Here is a 12,086-nt window from a genome sequence, read left to right as displayed (position 1 = left end):
GTACCAGGTGTCAGCTGTGCCCCTCCCTGGGGACTCCTTCCCTGGCATCGTCTCTGCCAGGCTCCTTTCTGGAGTCTGGGAGCTCCCACTCCTTGAAAGGATCCTGGTGACTGTGTGGGTTTCTCTCCGACCCTTTGCACTCTCAATGCAGGAAGAGGGGGGCTCAGCTGATCTCCTCAGGTTGCACCCAACCCCAGCAAGTGTCTGGCACAGGGCAGGTGCCCAAAACAGACACGTGTGCAAAGATGCATGAACAACACGTAACACATGGCAAACAGGTAAATATGTCTCATGGCAAAAGTCTATATTTATTTTTAAAGATGAAATGAAAGCATTCACGGTTGCTCAGGACCTGTTTCCATGGTCCTCTCAGGTCCTTTCATGGTCCTCTCTTAGCCATTGCTAAGGCGGGGCCAGCGCCTCCCTGTCCTTGGAGGGCAGGGCCTGGGCCTCTTAAATCCAGCTTTTAGAAAAGCGTCTGGGGTACAGAAAGATCTCTGTGAGGCTCATCCCCCCCCCTTCAGATTTTGTCCAGTTTCCACTCTGACTCTGCCTCTCCCTGACCCTGAGGCCACCACCCAACACAGCCCCCATGACAATCTCCCTCCCCATACACTGTTTCATTTCCCCTGAAGCATTCAGAGTAATCATGGAACCTGTGGCAATTCCACCTGCTCGGTCTCCTTCTCCCATGTTGGATGTCAGTCGTACATGGGCAGGGATTAATTTGTCTTTCTTTTTTATTTTTGAGTACCAGGGATTGAACTCAGGGGTGCTCACCTGCTGAGCCACATCCTAAGCCCTGTTTCATATTTTATTTAGAGACAGGGTCTCACTGAGTTGCTTAGGGCCTCACCATTGCTGAGGCTGTCTTTGAAGTCCTGATCCTCCTATCTCAGCCTCCAGAGCTGCTGGGATGACAGGCATGCAGCACCACACCCAGCTAACTTGCTTTTCTTCCATGTCTTCGGAACCCAGCCCCATGGCTGGGCCTGGGGCAGGTGTTTGGCAAACACAGAAATGAATACAGAAGGAGGAGGTTTGTGGACACCAACTACCCACCAGCAGCAGACCAAGCCCTTGACCCACCTTCCCCTTTTAGATCCTAACAGCCACCCTCGGGGTTGGTAAACTGAGGCTCAGAGGCATTAAGAGCCTGAGTTGAACTAGGATTTAAGTCAGGCCAGGATGTCCACCTTCCTCACACCCAGTGGCCTTCTCCAGGGTCCTGTCCAGAGAGCCCACCTGGGCCTGTCCTTGGTGGCCCACACACGGTTGAATGTGTTATCAACTGACCAAATGTCCACGAGACAGCCTCCTCCAAGGACACTGGGTTGTGGTATTTTCTCAAGAGCATTTAGAAGACACTGCTATCCCTTAAGGACACTTCTCAGGAAATACCTGTTTTCTTTCTTGTTCTTCTGTAAACAGATCCATTCTCTCATACTCTCCTGCAGTTTTTTTTTTTTTTTTTTTTTTTTTTAAAGCCCTTTTTATGGCTTTGGTGTGTTTGTGCTTTTGATCTCCCTGGCACCCTTAATCACAACTGCAAAATTCTCTATGAACAGAGGAAATTTGAACAGTCATTAAGCAGCAGTGAACGCAGAGTGTATTCATGGGTAAACAGTAAGTTGCAGGAGAGAATGTTTTTCTCTTGCAAAGTACATACGAAAAGTTGATCCAAATCAAGGTGCTGCCATAAATCTGTTAATTTTGTGAAATTACTGGGAGCTAGCAGGGGCAGAAGGGCTGGTGAGAGCAGGTCAAAGGTGGCCTGGACACTGCCCACCAGACTCAGAGGGAAGGCTGGGCACAGCGGAGGGACACACAGTCCCGCTCTCACCCAGTGCCTGGCACTCTTCCCTGGGCTTCCTCCAGTCTTGGAGCCAGGGTCTGGCCGGCTCTCCAGGTAGCCTGGGCCACGTCTGGATTCTGAGCAGACCTGGATCCTGGGCTGAAGGACAGGAGGCTCAGGATGAAGTTTCAAGTGCACCCCAGGTTCTTCCCCTTCCTGTTGGACTGCGATGCTCCTGGAGCCACTGGCAGGGAAGCCTCCTCCTTCCTGGCCTCCCCACCTCCTCCAAGCCTGGCCACAGTCTGGCTCTGGTCTGTTTCCTTTGGCTCAGGCCACAGATGGCTCTCTCTTTTCTGGGACTGGATTGTGTCCAGGGCTGGTGGAGGGGTGGCCTTGGGCCCCTGTGAGTGTACCTGTGTGCACACGAGTGTGCCCCCCACCAGGGCACCTGGATGCAGACAGTTGTGGGTGTAGGAGGACCACTGGTGTCACTCAAGGCTTATGGCCACAAAGAGCACTTTTGCCTTCCCACTGGGAACAAGACCCAGCCACGTGGAGGCAGGTTAGGCCCTCTACATCTCTGTGCCTCTGCCCTTCCCTATCCCTCTGTCCCTCCCCATCCCCATCCCTCCCTGTCCCCGTCCCTCCCGGCTGGCTTTGGCCTGCCTCTGTTTCTCCCCTGATTCCTTTCCTGGCTCTCGGCTTCAGATCACCTGCTCACGGCTCCACTCTTCTTTCTGTTTCTCACTCATATTTCCGTACCTCCCCCTCCCTCCTATTTCCAGATGCCCTGTCTCTCTCCCTCCTTCCTCCTGTCCTCTGTGACTCCCTGGCACACACGTGTGCACACACACACAGACACACACACACCCTCATCCTGTGGAGTCTGGGATTGTCGGTGAGCAGGAAGTCAAGGAGGAGCACAGACATCTTTCTTTAGTCTCAGTCACAGATTCTGTGGGGCTCAGGATGACAAGGACGCAGGCTGCCCTGTCCCCTTCTAGTCAGGCTGCCTGTCCTCCGTCCAGGGCCTCCTCCTCCCTTGCCTCCTGGGACCACCCTCTGCCAAGCAGGTGGCTGCTCATTGTCCACCCCTGGTGCCACTGGAGGCCAGGCCACTGTGGTTAACCATTGATTATGGAGGTGGCTATTTTCGATGTGTTCCACATGGTTATTCAGCAAAGCTCCATTTTGGCACTTGCTCTGGGCTTGAAGGAATCGCTTCCCCAGAGGTGACCCTCAGTGGGAGATTGCATGTCACTGTGTGAGGAAAGGCCACTGCAGGCATGATGGGTAGGCTGTCTGCCTCCCCTGACCTTAATCGCTTTCCCGTGGAGGCGGCAGCAGGGACAGATGGAGTTGACACAAAGTGCTTATAATTTCCACTGGAAAGTGGCAGAATGTTAATGGGGTGCTGGACCCTGACTGGGCAGCCCCAGGTGTGGCCTTCAGGGCTGAAGCTCCTGTTGGGGGTGGCTTCGTGACAGGAACAGTGAGGCTGACTGGTGAGGGCCAGCACAGGAGGAAAGGGGACAGAGCCAGGCCAGGGAGGAATGGATCCCCTTGCACATGCCAGCTGTCTCAGGGACCCACTGGGCTCTTTCACCAACCCCCTCCCATCCAGCTGCCAATGGTCCCATCCCCAATGCCTGGTCGCTGGTGAGAGGGCAGACATGATGCAGCCAGGTCACAAACCCAACCCTGAGTACACAGCCCAGCCCTGCACCCCCTGTGACTTGACCTCAATGTAGCACCTGGGACCCTGCCTGTGAGGCAGTAGCATCAGCTCACAGGCCCCCATGGAACATTCTGTGAGCCAAGACTAGAAAACCTGGAATAGGCCATGCATAGCAAGCGCTGCGCAGGCATTGTTATCATTGCCACAAAGGCCATCTTTATTTTATTGTATTTTTGTACCATGGACTGAACTCAGGGGCACTTGACCATGGAGCCATCTCTCCAGCCCTATTTTGCATTTTATTTAGACACAGGGTCTTCCTGAGTGGCTCAGGGCCTCACTGTTGCTGGTCCTGGCTTTGACCTCACCATCCTCCTGCCTCGGCCTCCCAAGTCGCGTGTGCTGCTGCATCCGACCTGTCAATATTCTGTTTTAAGGAGGAAAGACTCAGGGCGGGGCTGGGCTCAATGGCAGAGCACCTGCCTAGCATACCTGAGGCCCTGGGCTCATCCCCAGCACAGAAAAAAACCAAGATGTACCATAAAAACACATAAGACTCTGCTTTCCATCGGAGAAGTAAAAATGTTGCAGCGCCAATGTCCTGGCATGCCTGTTGCCTGCTCAGAGTTCTGGCCAGCTGGAACCCAGTGGGGACAGAGCCTTTTGTTCGCCCACCTCTTTCCTCTTTTCCTCTGCCCCTCAGCTCTCCTCTGTCTCTGGACAACATGGCAGCCTGGTGGTCCTTTCCACAGACCACTGGAGGCACAACCAGGTGGTGAAGCCGGGGCACAGACATGACAGTGTCCAGTTGTCCTGTCTACTGGGCAGGTCAACCTTCATCTCCAGGCCTCAGTTCCCTTCTGAAAACATGCCAGATGGGTGCCTGGGAGCCAGGTCCTCCTGGCCCCAGAGGCTGCCTCTCCCCTGAGAGAGTGGGGAGGCTGTGAGCCATTCACATAACCCACTGTAACAAAAGGTTTCCGCCTGCAGAGTCAGCCTCACAGGGTTGGCAAGGCAGAGCTGAGGAGAGGACGCTCTCGGGGCATGGCAGGGGCAGGGGCTCCCTGGCCTCATCCTTCCTGGAAAGGCTGGTTGTATTCAGCGCCTGGACGCTTCTGGCTGGTCTGTGCTGGACGTGAATTTAAGAGTGGCTGCAGGGTCACCTGTGTTGGCCTGAGGTCAGGGCTCTGAAGTGTCTGTGTCCTGTGGGATGCAGCAGAGAGGACTCTCAGGGAAGCACAGCTGGTGGATGTGACCTTCTCCACAGTCTGCTTTTCTCTGGGGACATGCTCCACCTCGCACCTCCTTCTGCTGGAGTGCGGCTGAGCTTGGGCTGCACCTTCTGTGGTCCAGACTCTGTACCCAGGGATGCCACCTGCAGGTGGCTTCCAGCTGACCAGGGGAACGTCATGTCTATGTCTCATCAATGTCACACATCAGAACTGGCCATCTTGTCCTGCCATCCCCTTCAAGACGTGGGAGTGTAAGTAGCATGGAACTCTTGGTCCCCTTCTGAGACTCCCTCCAACCCCAGGAATAGAAGCCCCCAAACTTCCCCTATGGTTCTCCCTCTGCCCTAGTGACCTGGTTCCGGTTCTCTCAGGAGCAGATTTGGACACAGGGACTCAGGGGCAAGAAGTATTTGGGGAGAGGGTCCCAGGAAGCCCCAAGAGAGGAGTGGGAGAGGCAGGCCAGTGAGTGGGGGGCATGCTATAGAGCCAGTGGTCACCGTGGGTGATGGGGCCTTATCCTGCAGACATGTCTAGACAACTCTGTAGAGAGACTCCTCATCTGTTCCACCAAGAAGGGAGGGGGCTGGGGTATCCATACTCCATTTCTTGAGGGTCCTTGATGAGGAGCTACATTGGTTTGGGGCGGGTGAATTCCCTGGTGCTTCCTGTCTTCCCTGTGGAACTCTGGAACTGCCCCTAAGACACAGGACACCTGAGCTGGGCACCCAAGTCAATAACCATCCAAGGGATGCTTGCCTCTTCCAAGAGAGTCGCTGGGCACACCTCCCTCCATCCATCTACCTCTTTGCTCATGGAACTTTCTAGGCTGTATTCAATGCCACCACCCCATGTTTTTATGCATTTCCCCCCACGATGTCATGCTTCACACAGCCATATCTGACTGTGTGTTTGCCTGCCCCATCCCGTGTTCCAGCTGTGAGCTCTGTCAGACAAAGCCAAGTCTGATCTGACTCCATGTTCCCAGAATAAATGCTCAACATCAACAATACAGCTCCATCTCCACAGAGGCCCATGGGAGACACCTAACTATGTAACTCTGAGCTGCAAGTGAGACCCCCAAAGCTTTGCAGGTAGCAGACACCATGGGATGCCAGTTTTCCTGGGACTCACCTCAGTGCTAACCCCACCCAGCCCAATTTCAGGAAGAGTAAAGGGGAGACAGCGAGCCACACCCCTGTGAAGACAGAGGACTTAGCTCACTGTGAATGGGAACAGATGGATCTGAGGTCATCCTTGGCAAGATGTGGTGGGAAACCAAGAGCTCCTTGGTGTATCTTGACAGTTGAACCCCAGCATGACTCTGGCTCAGTTTCCATCCTGCCATCACCTGTGATCATTGTGACAAGTTCCCCATCATCTTCTGGGCCCTGATTCTCACAGGTGGCCACTGGTCTGTGTATGTGAAATAGGACGGGAGGCCCACGCCCAGGAGTGCCAGAGTGAGCATCTTGGGGTACAGCACCTTGGTTACCATGCCCAGGATGTGGGCAGTGGCCACTTCCTGTGGAGACAGGAAGTGGAGAGGAGGGTACAGGGGAGCCATTTTTATTTTTTCCCAGAGCAGGGAGGCTGTGGTTTCATGTCAGATCTTACTGCTCCTCATTCTGAAATGTTAAGAAGGGAGAACGTGTTGCTCTCTGCTGGCTCTTGCTAAAAACTCACCTCCCAGTATTGGAAGAAATTTCAGGGCAAGGAATAAAGAAGATGGAACCACACAGAGGCAAGAACTCTAAGGGGTCTAAGGAACTTCCAGGTCCTTCTGAGGAGGGTGTTTCTTAATAATGCAGCCACGCTTCTCAGTGAAGCTCCCTGCTAACTGCTGTCATGAAGTGGTGACATGCTTACCTCACTTTAGACCAATTCGACATATGGATGCCCAAGTGATTTCTCCCATGAAAGAGACCCCAGCAGTAATCACTGAATAATGGCAGTTCTGAGTGTGAGGAGCACTCTGGGTCTAAATTGGGTTTTTTTCTAAGTCACTTTTTCATAAGGATGTTTGTGACTCATACCGCAAATAATGCTTATGTGCCAGACACCATTCCAAGTATCTCTCCAGTTCTCATTTGTAACAGACCAGGGGGAGCTTCTGTGTTTATCCTCATTTTACAGATCAGGACACTGAGGCATGAAGAAATAAGGTAACACACTCAAGCCAGCCACCAATGAGTTGAGGTCTGGGTCCCTTGTCTTGCTTGATATTTTTTTCCACTTCTACAATGGAAAGGAAATTGGCTGGTTCCTGGATCTGGTCATGCTGGAGAGATCTGTGCTGCCCCTTGTCATGGGTGGGTGTCCAAGAAACATGGTCTTCTCTGTCCCCTTTTCCCTTCTTGCCTGTCCTACTCACCTTTAGAATCTGTGGAATGGAAATTGTGTTAGTCAACTTCCAATGACTATAACAAAATGCCTGAGATGATTCAGAAAAAAAGTTTTATTTGAGCTTATAGCTGGGACATTCCAATCCATGATTGATTAGCTTCATAACTATGGGCCTGTGGTGAGACAGTGCATCTGTTCGGAGCTCATGGCAGAGAAAACCATTCCCCTCCTAATCAGGAGATGAAGAGGAAGAGACCAGGGTCCCTGTGCCAGGCACAGTGCTTGGGATGGGGTAGGGCACTCTGTGTCCTGAACTCAGGAGCAGCAGGGGGCTGAATGGCCCGGGTGGCACAATTGGCTGAGGGAATGAACACAGATTCCCTTCCTTCTGTGTCCATAAGCTTTTTGTAGCTGTGAAAAAAATACCTGACAAGAGCAAGTTAGAGGAAGATTTACGTGGGCTCACAGTTTCCGAGGTTCAGTCCACAGTTGGCCGATGCCATTGCTCTGGGCCTGAGGTGAGGTGGAATGTCATGGGGGAGGTTGTTGAGGAGGGAGGCTGTCAGCCTGTGGCAGCCAGGAGAGGGGTGGAGAGAACACAATCCCGTATATGCAAGGTACACCCCCGCTGACCTACTTCCTCTAGCGAGTTCCTGCCTCCCATAGTCTATCCAGCTGTCCTTGGTTCACTTCACTGATGAGGTCAGGGTCTTCGTGATCTGAACCTTGCTGCACTGGGGACCATGCTTCCCTCATGTGAGATCTGGGGTGACATTCCAGACCCAAACCATCATATTTAGGAAGGTCCAGTTCAGGGGTCCAAAATTTGTGGGAGCTTCACATTGTCTTGAAGATCTTGCTGCCACAGAGTACTGGGCCCACCCCAGGAGGATCTCAATCTGCAGATCATGGGGGAGCCCAGGAATATGCCCTTCTGCAAGGCCCCAGGTGCTGGTCTCTGAATCAAACCATGAGATCCACCAGTCTTAGCAGCGAGCTTGCTGGTTCTCCATCTCAACTGCACATTGAAATCATCTGCAGGAATTTAAGGCAACTCTGGTCTCAGGCTCCTTCCTCAGAGATGCTGATGTAATTGATCTGGGCCCTGGCTTGGCATCATTCAGGTTTTTAAAAGCTTCCAACATGTGTGGAATGCACTCTCCACACAGCTAGAGAAACCCTGTCTGGGCATTCGTTTTTTGTCTCCTGACCTTGACTTTCTCTGTGGCTTTATGGGTTGGAGAGCACATATGTCCCTTAGGTCACCTGGGTTCCCATGTCCCCACCTCCCGAACTCCCCAAAGTCAGCTCTCCTGGGTGCTGTGGTACTTCTCCTCTGGCTGCTTCCTGGATATTTCATGTTTGTTCCCTGCCACAGGGAGCCCCCTGCCCCCACCCTGTGTGCTATTAAGAGCAGATGCTAAACTGTTTTCAACAGGCCTTGAAGCTAATGCTCTGCAGAATGGACTCAGAAGGGCCTATTTCTTTGCATGCTGAGAGTGCCAGTGAATTAATACTGAACGGAAACCTGCAGAGAGTGGGAGTTGGGGCTGGGCGGTACTCGGTGGCTAAATCAACAGTTAGAAACTCATTTTTTATTATTGGGTACATTGGACAGATATTTTCCTCTTCAAATGCAGTTGGAAATCCATTTGGTCAAAAGTTGGTTGGAAACCTCATGACTGTTGCCCCTGAAAGCTCACAGGCTCTGTCAGGGGAGGAAGAAGAATGACAAGATCCCCGTAGAAGTCAAGGTGATGGGCCAGGAAGGGGTGGGATGAGGCTGCCTGGGGCTGTGGCTGCCTGGGGCTGTGGCTGAGTGATTTTTCAAAAATGCTGCCTATGGTCTACATTTTTACACGGGTCTGAGTCTACGGGGGTTTAAGGTGTGGGTTTGGGGGCAAGGCCACGGGTCTCCTCTGGTTTCAAGGAAGAGAGTGATGCAAGTTCCATACACTCTGCCTCAGCCTCGTGAGGTCTTTTGTGTGACTCCATCTCAAGGAGCAGATAGAAACGAAGAGCCAGGCCTAATCTCCTTTCACAGGCCAAGACAGACTCCAGGAGGGGACAGAGGGTCCAAGAATGTGCCACCAGTGGTGGCTTTTGAATTGGTGGTTCTGTTTCCAATAGCCTCAGAGAGGGCAAACCCTGGGTTGTGAGCAAGACTCCAGTCTGAGCTGTGTGACCTCAGAAAGTGTCTGGGCTTCTCTGAAATGTATTTATTTACTTTTTTTGTTGTTGTTGTTTAAATGGGAGGATCAGGGTTCAGCTGTAAGGAGTCTTGGAGAAAATGCACATACCTGGTACCTGGTATTTGCAAGCGTATGGTCAGTGTTTGGGAACCCTCCCTCAGTCAGGAAGAATTGTGGTGGAGGGAAAAGAGAAGGAGGATTAGAGAGAGAGAGAGATTTAATTTATTTTTTATTTGACCCAGGAGAGTTGTACTTTTTGAAGAGGCCATCCTCAGATAAGTGACTTATCCACCACCTGAAACATGGATCACTTCTTTGGGAACAGGCAAAATCCTCTCTCCTGGCTGTTTCAGAATAGATGCTTGCTGTCTACCAGGCCATGAAGGGTGCACAGTTAGGTTTGCCTGTGTGTTAAAGGAACAGACATCCATGACACAGAGAGGGTTAGTTTGGTCTTCAGAGTGACCCACTACAAAGCAGGTGGGTCCCCACCCTAACCCCCAGCTCAGAACATCACCAGAAGGAATTGAGGATCTTGAGATGAGATCAACCTGGATTGAAAGTGTCCTCAAGCCAGTGGCAGTGGTCTAATCGGAGGCAGGGAGGAAGGGAGGGTGGACTCAGACACAAGAAAGGAGAAGACACAAGACAGACAGGGGGACTGGGGCAAGGTAGTCACAAGCCCAGGAGCCCTGGAGTCCCCAGAGGCTGGAAGAGGCCAGGGAGCCCTCCCCTACTGCCTTCAGACAGCACGGCCCTGTCCACAGCTTGAATTTTGGATTTCTGGCCTCCAGAACTGTCAGAGAACAAATTTCTCTAATTTTAAGAGACCCAATTTCTGGTCATTTGTTACAGCAGCTCCTGGGAACCCACCTCCCTATGGCCCTTTCACTTAAAGCTACCATATTAATGTGGCTGGCCTAGGGCCATATGCACTGTCTCTGGAGTACTGGGGTGAAAACACTGAATTACCCAAGGTTACTCAACACAAAGGGTGCATCCCTCCAGCCAGACACCCACTTCCTGGGTGCCCTCCCCCTTCCCTGGGGGCCTTGGAGATGATTCTGGCTTATGTCACCACTGTGGGCTGAATGACCCCAAACTCAGAGGACAGAGTCCTAACTGCCAGTCCCTTTATCTTTGGAGATAGGATGGTGAGGTTGACATGCACTCGCTAGGATGGCTTGGGCCAACATGACCGCTGTCCTGATGGCGCTTCTTGTGGGCATGAAGACGTGATGCATCTATGACCCAGGCAACACCAAAGAGTGCCCGCAGACCTCAGGAGGCCAGGGACAGGAGTGGCAGACTCGCTCTGGCCATTCCTCTGGGAATGGCCCTCCCAACCTTAACCGTGGACCATTACCAAACGTAGGGCTGCCCCAGCACACAAGAATGAGGACCCAACACCCCGCTCCCCATCCACCCAGTGACAGAACTCATCACGCGCAAGTTGGCTCTTCACTTGAAGGTTGTCCTGGGTGCTGGTCACTCTCTAGGGAGCAGTCTTCTGATCTTCCCTGCTCCTTCGCCCTGCCCTGTGCCTTGGAGCTACCTGTGTGCTCCCTGGCACTCCCTATCTCTGGTCTCTGGCTGGCTCAGCCTAGGGTGGCCGCAACAGGAAACAGGAAGTAGGGTGACAGCCACAGGTGCCGGGGTCATGATGGGGACTCCATTCTCCCACTGTTCACTCTTCTAAAGCATAGCTTCTTGAGACTGTGTCCAGGGGGGTCCCCTTGTGGAAGACAGCTGCTTCATGCTGACTGGTGCATGTCCTTCGAGGACCCATACCCGGCTCTTCTCACCAGCTGCATGGACCCTGGGAGTCTACAGAACTTCATTGATGATCACTTGCCTTCTCCTGGTGCCTGCTGTGACATTTTGCAAAGACAGATCTGCTTAGGCCTCTTTGTCACCATGATGTGGCAAGACCAAGGGGCCCCATCTGTAGCCCTGAATCAGCCGAGTGCATTTTGGTTGCAACTTTTGTGTGCTCATGGTAGGGCAGACATGCGAGCTCCAGGCATCTGGGATTCGGCAAGAAAGAGATGGGTTCAAGGACACTGTGTCTGAGTGGTCTTGGAGAACAAGAGGGGGTTGCTTCTGAAGGATACAAAAATGGCCCAAAGCTCAGGAACAGATTCTCAACAACAGGAGCCAACAGGAACTGCAAACCCAAACCACAGTGAGACACGGCTTCATCCCTACTAGGATGACTAGAATTGAAGAGGAGACAGGGACTCTGAACCTTCATGTGCTACTGACAGAAATGGACAAGGTGCAGCCACTGTGGACAACAGCTAGCTTCTGGAAAGGTCAGGTGTGGCTCCCCAATGCCTCCCCAGGAATCTACCCCCCCCCCCGGGAAATGGAAACACCTTTCCACACAAGCACTGGAAAGTTCATAGCAACGTCATCCACAGCGGCCACCGGGTAGGAACCCCCCAGATGTCCATCCACAGAGGAATGGATGAGGAAATGCTCTTTATCCACAGGAGATATTCCTCAGCAAGAAACGCAAGAAACACGCTGCCTACGTGTGAACCTTGAAAGCATGGTGCTAAATGAAAGAAGTCGTTCACAAAAGACCAGAAGTCGAGTGACCCCATTGCATGGAATGTCCAGAGTGGGAAAATCCACAGAGACAGAACGTCGATCCCTGTGGTTGCCAGGGCCTGGAGGGAGCAGGAATTGGCCCATGACAGCTGAAGGGTGCAGGGTTTCTTTGGGGGATGTACAAACATTTCGATATTGAGGGCAATTCTGGCATCTGAAAACATGGCAAATCTACAAAGACCAGGGTTTGTGATTTTCAATGGGTGACTTGCATGAGGTGTGGAGTATAC

The sequence above is a fragment of the Sciurus vulgaris genome (assembly GCF_902686455.1).
Source record: "Sciurus vulgaris genome assembly, contig: HiC_scaffold_171_arrow_ctg1, whole genome shotgun sequence".
Taxonomy (NCBI): Eukaryota; Metazoa; Chordata; class Mammalia; order Rodentia; family Sciuridae; genus Sciurus; species Sciurus vulgaris.
Note: the sequence above shows the minus strand (reverse complement) of the source record.